Source organism: Acinonyx jubatus, chromosome C1 (genome assembly GCF_027475565.1).
Source record: "Acinonyx jubatus isolate Ajub_Pintada_27869175 chromosome C1, VMU_Ajub_asm_v1.0, whole genome shotgun sequence".
In the NCBI taxonomy this organism is placed as follows: domain Eukaryota; kingdom Metazoa; phylum Chordata; class Mammalia; order Carnivora; family Felidae; genus Acinonyx; species Acinonyx jubatus.
This window is the reverse complement of record NC_069381.1, coordinates 71,974,880-71,986,625: the sequence shown is the minus strand read 5'-3', so window position 1 is coordinate 71,986,625 and position 11,746 is coordinate 71,974,880. Positions and strand designations below refer to the sequence as shown.

The following is an 11,746-nucleotide window of genomic DNA, read 5'->3' as shown; positions in this document are numbered from 1 at the left end:
ACATTCTTTCTCTTTTCTTGGCCCTAGAAAATATTCTAATAATTTAAATCTCTGAAATTACACACCCTTCCATTTCCCAGACCTATGCTCTAAAGCCTTCCTCATTTTTTGTTTATCCTACCAGATAGCTTCCTTTACTGACATTACTGACACCTCATTTCTTTTCCTACCATAGTCCTCTATTAGATCTTATTTTTCAATGGAATTCAGTTTTGGAACTATGGCCACAAAATGTTTGTTTGCATGGCCCTTTGGATGAGCTTGATTTAGGGCAATGAAAATGACACATTTTGAAACCAGAATGCTCTCTAGTACATATTTGTTTTTCTATTTTCTGCATGAAAATTTGAAAGATAAAATTTGGTTATAGAATGTATTTCTTATATGTGCAAACAAAGCATTTGTAATTATATAGATAAGATCTTAACAAATATCAGGAAATAATGTCAGATTCAGAGAAGAATTTGAAAATATTGCTGTTCCATTTTAAAATGTTAATGAATTAGTCATTAAGGGAGTGCAAATTAAAACCACAAGATTCCACTAACCCATTAAAACCTCTCAATAAAATGGAAAATTTTACTAGATAAATAGAATCAGTCATAGGAAACTTGAAGAGACCAAGGATTAACTTTTGTTCAACTAATAAACAAGGAAAAGATACTACACTTGTAAAAATAAGGTAATGACACATATTTTTGTAACATTGACAAAAATCTTAAAAAGACAGTCTATCTATTTTTGGTGAGTGTTTAGAAGGCAAATAACTGCCATAGATAGTTGTACAAAAAAAAGGGTCGCTAATATTTTCTTGTGAATAAATTGCCAGTGCCAATTAAAAACCTGAAAAAAGTTCTGGTCTCTGAAAATGCTCTTTTAGAAATTCTTCCTAACAAACTAGTTAAAGATATAAATTAAGATTTTGTTATAAGAATGTTCGAGGGGTGCCTGGGTGACTCAGTCAGCTGAGCGACCGACTTCAGCTTAGGTCATGATCTCAGTTTGTGGGTCTGAGCCCCGCTTGGGGCTCTGTGCCGACAGGTCGGAGCCTGGAGCCTCCTTGGGATTCTGTGTCTCCCTCTCTCTCTGCCCCTTCCCCGCTCATGCTCTGTCTCTCTCTGTCTCTCAAAAATAAATTTAAAAAAATGTTAAAAAAAAAAGAATGTTTTAAAAGTGAAAAATAGAGGCGCTTGGGTGGCTTAGTTGGTTAAGCATCCGACTTTGGCTCAGGTCATGGTCTCACGGTTTGTGGGTTTGAGCCCTGCATCAGGCTCTGTGCTGACATTCAGAGCCTGGAGCCTAGTTCAGATTTTGTGTCTTACTGTCTGTCTCTGCCCCTGCTCATGCTCTGTCTGTCTCTCTCTCTTAAAAATAAACTTAAAAAAAATAAAAGAGTGAAAAATAGGAACGATTCTAGATTTCCTTGTATAAATTTTATTATATGTATATATGATCATTTGAAATTAATTTAAGATTCAATATGTTAATGATACAGTGTTGAATTTTAAAAGCTAGTATTATATTGCAATGGGATCAGCAAAACACAACTGTACACAGCAATATGGGTGAATCTCACACAAATGTTTCCATAAAAGAAGTCAGTCATAAAAAATACAAATCAAAACCACACTCAGATATCACCTCACGCCAGTCAGAGTGGCCAAAATGAACAAATCAGGAGACTATAGATGCTGGAGAGGATGTGGAGAAACGGGAATCCTCTTGCACTGTTGGTGGGAATGCAAATTGGTGCAGCCACTCTGGAAAACAGTGTGGAGGTTCCTCAAAAGATTAAAAATAGATCTACCCTATGACCCAGCAATAGCACTGCTAGGAATTTACCCAAGGGATACAGGAGTGCTGATGCATAGGGGCACTTGTACCCCAATGTTTATAGCAGCACTCTCAACAATAGCCAAATTATGGAAAGAGCCTAAATGTCCATCAACTGATGAATGGATAAAGAAATTGTGGCTTATATACACAATGGAGTACTACGTGGCAATGAGAAAGAATGAAATATGACTTTTTGTAGCAACGTGGATGGAACTGGAGAGTGTGACGCTAAGTGAAATAAGCCATACAGAGAAAGACAGATACCATATGGTTTCACTCTTATGTGGATCCTGAGAAACTTAACAAAAGACCATGGGGGAGAGGAAGGAAAAAAAAAAGAGGTTAGAGTGGGAGGGAGCCAAAGCATAAGAGACTCTTAAAAACTGAGAACAAACTGAGGGTTGATGGGGGGTGGGAGGGAGGGGAGGGTGGGTGATGGGTATTGAGGAGGGCACCTTTTGGGATGAGCACTGGGTGTTGTATGGAAACCAATCTGACAATAAATTTCATATATTGAAAAAAAATAAAAAATAAAAAAATATATTCTATTTACTTAAAGTGCATATGTCAACTACACTTAAAAAAACTGTAAACAGATAAAAACAATTTATGTGGTTAGAAGTTAAGATAATGTTTGCCTTTTGGGGAGATAATGTAGGGAACAGGGGGCATCTGGTAATGGTCTTGATACTGATTTTGATTAATGGATATGTTTATGAAAATTCATCCTTCAAATAACAAAAGCCAAGGTTTGCTTGTACTATGCTCTAGAAAGGAGTGGGAAGTGATATAGACAAGTTATTATATAACATAAATATTTACAATAAACCTCCTTGGCCTGATTTTGTGTCCTTATACAAGAGAAGATACCTACAATAACCAGGTTATTCTCCCCTTATCTCTTCATTCATTCAATGAAGTTAAATTTTGAGAATTTATTATGCACCAGGTCCAGTTGTAGTTCATGATGTGAACAAAACCAACAGGTCACTGCTCTAACGGAACTTTTATCCCAGTAGGGAATATTAACGATAAACATTCTAACATTCCATTGAACATTAAAATATATCAGCCAGTGTTAAAAGCTATACAGAGAATTTTATAATGAAAGATAATGGTGATTATGTTGCTGCTTAAGACTAAGTTGAAAGAGAAGGCCTAATTGTAAGAGATGTTTAAACAGAGAAGTGAAAAGAAGGAACCAGCAATGAAAAATTGAGATTTTTAAAGAAAAAAATGACTTCTGGGTTTGAATTCAGGCAGCTGGGTGGATCAGTGTTACTGTGTATATAGAAGTAACAGGAAGAGCAACAGGCTGACACAGCAGGGTAAGGAAGGACTGCTTTTCTCAAGTGTGAAATAAGTCTTTAGCTGCTTTTGAATGAGTCTGGCCTTGATATCTTTAAAATGGATTTGAAGGATTGAAGTCCTGAAAAAGCTAAACACAGTTACAGAAGGGATTAGGATTAGAGAATTAGGCAGAAGCAAATTCATATAAAATTTGAATCAACCTAAATCAACTGAAAGCTAGTTGGGAGATTACTTAAGAGGAAATGTTAAACCAAAATTTGTTATTTCAGTAAGCAATGAAGATATAGTTCAAGATACTTTTTCCTCATTAGTTGGGTGATTCGACATTCCTGTCTAAAGATATAATATTGTCTTTCTGTGGCTTAAAGCTATTCTGTAAGGTTGTTACTGGTCTCCGTTTGTGGTCCTTTTGTTAGCTCTGGGATTGATTTATTGCAACTGGTACTCTAGAGAAGACAAATTCTATGCCTTCATGTATTGAACATGGCAATAGTCACTGGGGATATAATGGTGATAAGATTGTCTCCTTCCCTCAAGAATCCCACCTTCTGGAGTGAAATAGGGACAAGTAAATTGTCAATGAAAACACAAAGGGTTGGGGCACCTGGGTGGCTCAGTTGGTTAAGTCTCCAAGTCTTGATTTTGGCTTAGGTCATGATCTCACAGTTGTGAGATCAGCCCCGTGTTGGGCTCCTCCCTGAGCATGGAGCCTGCTTGGGATTTTGTCTCTCCCTCTTTCTCTGTCTCTTCCCTGGTCTTGCTCTCTCTGTCTCTCTCTGTCTCTGTTTCTCTCTGTCTCTCTCTGTCTCTCTCTCTGTCTCTCTCTCTCTCTCTCTCACACACACACACACAATAAATAAACAAACAAACATTAAAAAAAAAACCACAGGTGGTTAAGTGTTACCCTGAGGATGAGAGTAAGGTAACGTGAGGGAACTGAACCCAATTAGAAGGGGGACTGGAGAAGTTAGGGACTGCCTCCAGGGGAGTGACACCAAGTCAAGACTAAAAGTATGAGCGTGAGTTATCCATGTGACTGCAGGATGTGGAAGTGGAGAGAGACTTTCCAGGAGAATGAAAAGCACTTCACAGGCCCAGAATGAGAGATCCCACATATATTGAGATAGGGTGCATGGAACCGAGTATATACAATGTGAGAAGGTATGAGACTTGAGATGGGAGTGGTAAGCAGGAGATGGAACATGAAATACATTCAGTCATATCATGGGGCTTGAACTTCACACCAAGTGCAAAGGAGAGTGACAGGTTCAGATCTGTACTTTAGAAAGACTCTGGCCACAGGCTGAAACAGGTTGGAAACAGGGCCACATTGCTAGCATGTATATCTTGTATGACGTAGAAAACAACTTGTGTGAATTAGAAGAATGTGCTCCTTCAACCTTGATCTTGAGAGCTAAGTTTTGACTGTATTTTGTCCTTGTTCTCCTTACCATCAACATGACTAGTTGTCTTTGGGCAGGGCATGATGGAAAAGGATTATGTAGGAATCCAGGTGAGAGGTGCTGGGAGCATGAACTAAGGATAGAGGCAGGCTTTTTGAGATGTTCAGAATTGACAGGATTTGATGACTGATTGGATGTGAAGGGTAAGAAAAGGGAATGGGAAAGTTTGTGTATTTTTATGTGCATTTGAATATTCATCACTTTATTCTTCCCTCTCTCTTCTTTTATTCTCTCTCCCCAGGACACAGTCCTGTTCTCCAGAGAGAGCTCAGGGAGCTAAAGGAGGATTTATGTCAGATATGTAAACAGGTAAATGCATTTGGGATTTAGAATACTGTATGAAGAGTAGAGAGTAGGACACAAAAGAAGGGATGGTCCATTCTTCCTGAGAGTTGGGAAGGCAGCCAGGAGAGTCAGTAGGAGTAGAATTTTAAAAGAGGGGCATATGGTCAGAAGGCACACAAGGGAAACTGAAGATGCTGAAGTTAGAAGTGGAGAAGGATGAGGGGAGTGTTGTGCTCTTGACAAAGACCCAGAGATGTAAAACAGTGTGGACTTTTGGGAAAACTGAAAGTCTGACTGATTGAAGCTGTGAGACCAATGGATACGGTGTAATAAGAGGGAAGTAGAGTTAAGGGCCAAATGACTGGGTCCTAATATTCATTTGACAAATATTTTGGTGCTTTTGTGCTAGGCACCTGGTAAAAGTGATATATAAACAGGCATAGTCTTTGCTTTCATGGCATTTAGACTTTCTTGTGAAAGCAGTATGGGGCTAGTATAGTCTTTCTCTAGTTCCTTTGGGGGTAGTGTGGTAGATGTATTGGGGAAGGTAGACTGAAGACAGACAGATCAGGTAGGGATCATCTTTATCCAGGAGATGGTGATGGGCACTGAACTGAGGCAGCCTCACTGAAGGTGAAGCACGGAGAGAGAAAGGTTAAGGAGATGTCACTGATAGGACTGGTTGACTAATTGGATAAAAAGTGTGTGGAAATTGAAGGGTCAGGGTTGACCTTTTAGTCTCTGATTTAAATGACTGAGTGGCAAGATATTTTTCTCTCATTGAGATAAGGCATTTAGAAGGAGGTGTGGGTGAAGAAAATGAATTCAGTTTTATAGAATTATTTTGTTTCCTGACAAAAATTGATAAATTTATATCCAGATTGTTCTCTAAACTTCTAAACTACCCATCTTCCAGGTTGGCTCAAAATTGTGTGTGTGTGTGTGTGTGTGTGTGTGTGTGTGTGTGTGTGTGATATTCATGTTGATGGCACAGAGGGTGGAGGTGGAACAGGAAACTCAATAGGACTTTTCTTAATAGTACTATCCTCTGACATTAGACTCTCTCAAATCTGGAAAGCAATGATTTACTCTGTAAAGGAAACTAGCTGATCAAGGTACTAAATACATTTGAGACATTGTATCTACTTGGAGAAAAGCAGAAGATTTTCACAGTTGTTAGTTCCCAGCTTGGCCAGACCTTCAAGTTATGAAATAAGTGATGGCTCTATGTTTATACCACCGAATTCCTAGTTTCCAGTTTCTCACATACCTCTAAAACAGTTTTATGTAAGAGCCATTCCCTTATTTCTTGGCAACCTTGTGACAACAAATAGCAGGACACACAATGTGAGGTACTCTGCTTACATTCCCTGTGGGGCCAACCCTTCAGGAACTAATGTACTGATCATCACATAAATTATTAAAGCATGGTAGTGGGATCGTATATCACGTAACTTATTTGTAACAAATATTATTTGAATAGGTATTTTATTAAAATGTTATTATAGGTGCTAAGGTTTTAAGACAACTTCCTGGTTCATGGAGCAATATAAAGTTATTTGCAAAGAATACTTATTTTTTCATATGTTGACTTTAAAGGTAGGTCTACTACATGAGGATATAGAGACTGTACTTTGTGAACCTGCCATTCATGTAAGGTATGATTTGAATGGATCCCTTTAGAGTTGTGTATGTGGCGGTCCTAGATAATTTTTAGGATTCTATGGGGAAAAAGGATAGAAATTAGTGGAAATGGGACCAATACTAAACATAAACCATGCTGGGCACCAGAAGTAAAGGCTGATAGTAGGAGGTAGGGCTGACTGGAAATGAAGACAAGGACTTGCCAAGAAGGCCTGCATGGAAAATGACTGGGCCTTTGCCTGCAGAATGGAGAATGGATGGTGAGGAGGTAAACACAAGTGTTTTCTACGAGAGGGAAAAAAGTGGAAAGACACTAGGAGTTTAGTGGCTAGGGAATGGGTCTGTATATTAGTTGGATTGTCACCATAAATTTGTACAGTGATATTGTTGAATGTGATCAATCATTATAAAATCTATTTATTGAGCAGTATTAACTCACTGGGATATAAGCATGAAAAAATGATGTTTTCCAGTAGCTATAATGAGCTGTGTTCTATTGAGGTCCCCTATCTCTTTGGGTAGCAAAATCTCTTACTGTCTTCATAGCCCAACTCCATGAGTATTGTCAATTTTGGATATTCAAACAGTTTTGGTTTGACGGTTAAAACTCAAATCCTGTTCATTTTTAAACTTGTATCTTTTATTTGAGTTGAAGTTTTCCCCTTTCTCTTCCTCTAACGCAGATTTATCTTTGGTGACTTGAAATAGTGGTAGCAGAGGGTATATGGGCTCAGTCCCAGTTATCTGCCTCTCCCTTTTCCTAGGGATATTCTATTTAAATCTTGGGTAGGAGGAATAGGAGATGCCAGTGTCTTGAGCCTCTCCTGCTATTGTGTGGTTTCAGATGTCACTCAGAGTGGCGTGTGTTCAAAGCTGGTCTCTAGCAGGTTCTCTTAGGTGGGTCCTGTAAGGCTCTTCTCTCTACACAATTTCTTGGCATAGGAGATCCAACTAAATTATACTGTCATCTTCTGGAATTCCCCTCAGTTAGTAAGAAACCGTATTCTTTAATGCATCAAACATGCATGAAATCCTTAGTGCATGCAGGTGATTCCACTGGCAGACCTCTCTTTTTCACCTTCTCTCTCTTGCCTGTTTCTTCAGTCTTGCAACATCTAGAACTCTGCCCATCTAGTGGTTCAACAACAATGTTGGTATAAATTACCATCTCTTAATTTATGTGGCTTCCTGAGATTTACTACCAACAGACCAACCCCCTTTTCTTTCTCCTAGTTCTCTTCTTATACTGGGGAATGTTTAGGGTACTGGGGTTGGTGATAGCATAGCTTGGCTGACCCAGTACTTCTCCCTTACTGTAAAGAGATATGGCTGGCAATATCCTGAGCTTGAAATATGGGATACATAGGGTGCCTGGGTGGCTCAGTTGGTTGAGCTTCCGACTCCAGCTCAGGTCATGATCTCACAGTCTGTGAGTTCACGTCGGGCTCTGCTGACAGCTCAGAGCCTGGAGCCTGCTTCAGATTCTGTGTCTCCCTCTCTGACCCTCCCCTGTTCATGCTCTGTCTCTCTCTCAGAAATAAATAAACATTTAAAAAAATTAAAAAAAAAAGAAATCTGGGATACATAGATCACTCCATTCTTGGAATCTGGAACACTTCTCATTCTCAGATTTGGGCCTTTATAATTGATTTCAGAAAAGTGGAATCTGGGTAAGTATGAAATTTTATCCTGTTTCAATAGCAAAGGTCCCATAATGAGGACAAAACCAGTGTGTTCCTGGGAAATATGACTATGAATGGAGGGTCAGATGTGTGAATGGTGAGGATTTTATTTGTGATGGGCTTGATAAATCTCTGTAACTTAATGATGTTTCAGACCACTTTGAAAACATGTAGTTATTTATATCTTGTGATTTGCTTAATGTTTGGCTTTCCTGCTAGGCTGTAATCTCCATGAGCACTGAGAGAGTATGTTTCATTCACCACTTTTCCACAGCACCTTGCTGCAGAATGATGGCAATTAGTAGGAGCTTCATAAACTGACTGACTGTTGGACAGGTGGTTCTCAGTGTTAAGACCTCTGAGTTTGGGACACAGTAGTACAAAGCTTCTTAACATAAAAGCTGCCATACACCTGGGTTGCTCAGCCAGTTAACTGACCAACTTTGGCTCGGGTCATGATCTCATGGTTTGTGAGTTCGAGCCCCACTTTGGACTGTGTTGACAGCTCAGAGCCTGGAACCTACTTTGGATTCTGTGTGTTTCCCTCTCTCTGCCCCTTCCCTGCTTGTGCTCTGTCTCTCTCTGTCTCTAAAAAATAAATACATGTTAAAAAACTAAAAAAAAAAAAGCTGCCATAAATTGAGCACTAACTATGTTCAGGAATGGGGCTGATTACCTCTCTCATTTTCTAATAGGATTCACACAACACTTGGAGGTGGGTACTAGTATCTGATTTTTAAAAAAGACAGAACTAAGGCTTAACCATAGTTCAATTCTATACCAAAGTCTGTCTCCAAATACTTAAAAATTAAAAAAAAATTAAATCAGTTTGTATATATGGAGCTTAAAATATCAAATATTTCTATAGTACTGATCATAAAACATAGCAGTTCCTTGTTCTACAGATCAAACCTCTCTTAACCACACATTACTTCTCCCAATTTCTGCTCCTTCTATATGCTCTATTTCACAGTCAAGATTCTTGAAAGGATTGTGTTTACATACTTTGTCTGTGTATTTACAGCCCATTTTTCCTTTACCATAATTGGTCTCATTAAGGTCATTTGTAACTTTGTGTTATGCTTAATGGCTACCCCTGAGCTTCCATGTTCTGTATTCAATGCCACCAATGTGGAGTGAGTAGTCAACCAGGTCACAGAAGTTCATAACCTCCTGCCTGTTGTCTTTTAAAACTATTTATTTTAAAATGTAAGTCATTTTATTTATTCATATATTTATAATTACTTTGTAGTTATTTATATATTATTTATAAATGATTTACTTATTACTTTATTATTTATTTTATTATTAGTCTGGGGGAGGTTCACACACCTCCATGTAAGGAAATTCCTTGCTATTCCACAGCTGTCATTGTTGCATTCTTCCATGTCTGATGTGGCCTTTCTGAGGCAAGTTGGAGAAACTAGGCTACATTTCCCAGAAACTGAAGGATTTTGGGTTAGAGTTGGTCAAAAGAGACATTTGCTTGAAATCTGAAAGTCTTCTATATCAGCCCCCTTCACAATATTATTCTGTTTCTTGGTCTTGCTAAGCTTCCAACATCTAACACCAAAAACCAACTCCAGTGCTTCAGGGAGGCTTGGTAGTAACTTTTTTTCTGATCCTCCAACTCCTTCAGTTCTTTACTTACACAGCTTAAATCCTTCAATAAATTCCCTGCTCTGGAATATTCATAGTGATCCTGTTTCCCTGATGGAACTCTAATACCATTGTTGTTTCAGTTATCTATTACTGTGGACCAAACTATCCCAAAGCTTAGTGGCTTGAAACAACCATTTTATTATTTTCATGATTCTCTGGGATGACTGGGCTAAGCTAGGTGGCTCTTCAGCTGGCCTTACTTGAAGTTTGGTGACTGACTATGGAGGATTCATCTAGAGGTTTGCTCATCTAGTACTATGGACTGAACCATTTGAAAACTTAGTGGCTTGAAACAATAGCCATTTTATTTTCTCCATATCTTTTGGTTGACAGGGTTTAAATGGGAGTCTCATTTCTTGGTCATGCTTAGAGTCTGGTAACTGCAATGGAATCACCTTATGGTTTGACTGGGAAGTAGAGATTTTGGCCTCTTTCTTTCTCCATACACTCTCAGAACCTCTTCAGTAGTCTCCCCATCACCATAGCTGAATTTTGTATATGGAAGCTCAGGGTTCCCAAGAACAACAAATAGAAGCTTTAATCATTTCTGCTATTAGTTAAAGCAAGTCATTGAGATGCCAAGATCTAATGTAGGAAGTGACTACACAAGGTCATGTTGTGGTGTAATAATAATAATAATGATAATGATAATGATAAGGATAATAATAGTTGTGGATCTTTATAAATCATTTTGGAGACAAGCTACATAATTTTCTATTTGGCCTACAGTAGGCTTGGTTCATTGCCATGTTACTTTGAGCTGTGCTCTTCCTAGACCCATTTTATGCTATGCTGGTGTCATAGTGTGTGTTCATCAGGCACTATGTTTGGGTCCCACATTTATACATGCTCTGTTAGAATACTATGGGCTGAAACACCAGCCACTACAAGTAGCATGAATAGGAGCATCAGAGGGTACTTCCCTTCGTCCTGGTTGAGCAGCTATGATTGTGAATGTATACCATCACTCAGTATAACAACTTGGATAGACCCTAGCCTGCAGGCATTTAGCTTGTGACACTGCCCACTGCCTGCCTCTAGGGGCAGCAGCCAGTTGGATGGCTGCTGGTGTGAGCTTTTTTCTATTGACAAATCCTGCAGTCATTTGATTCTCTAAGGCTGGTACAGCGGTTGTCCTCCTCCACCTAGGGCTGCCTCTTTTCCTTTACTGGGACAATTTAGGTTTATTTTTTGTACCTGGATTCCCTGTCAGAGGTGTTGGTCCTGAGGTTCCTTTTCTAACCCTGATACTTTTTTTGTGATTAACTAGATCAACTGTTAGATTATGAATGATGCCATGTGACCATAATAGAAAGCCCATGCAGAGATCCCATATTGTATATACTATCACTAGTTTATTCTAGACTACAACTAGAGTTGGGTTCACCGGCATGAGATCTGTGCATTTGCACAAAGAACAGGTCTGGTTCAATGCTTTGGCATTGCTATCTTGATATTCTTGTTAATTTTTGAACAGAGGTCCCTCATTTTCTCTTTTGCACTAGGCCCTGTAAACTATATAGCCTGTACTGACCATAACAATTGTATCCAGTTATTTTTCTGATTCTTACTAATTCACAATTAGCTACAGAGGTAGATCTGGAAATAAAACTAAACTAGGGTCTGACTTGGAAGGTGAGAGCCCACTACCAAGACCTATTTGAGCATAGCTATTGTACTGGTGCATCAGGGAGCGTAATAGCCAGGTTGGTGGGCTTTGCCTTGTAAGGAGTGGTGAGGTAGGTAGAAAGGACATAGGGAATGTCTGGCTGTCATGTATTATTTCTGTTGCCAACATACAATTTCAGGCTTTTATTCCCCTCTTGGTAAAAGACCAGGTGTCTTATACTTACTCCTTTCCTA

At 38.9% G+C, this 11,746-nt stretch overlaps 1 long non-coding RNA gene across 1 annotated transcript in view; it reads left to right on the top strand.

The window, feature by feature from the left end:
- The first annotated feature begins 3,990 nt into the window (after window positions 1–3,990).
- LOC113599273 (uncharacterized) overlaps window positions 3,991–11,746 on the top strand; it is an 88,319-nt gene continuing 80,563 nt past the window's right edge. The window contains exon 1 of the long non-coding RNA XR_008295024.1: window positions 3,991–4,919. This is a non-coding gene — a long non-coding RNA (uncharacterized LOC113599273). The remainder of the gene's footprint in view (window positions 4,920–11,746) is intronic.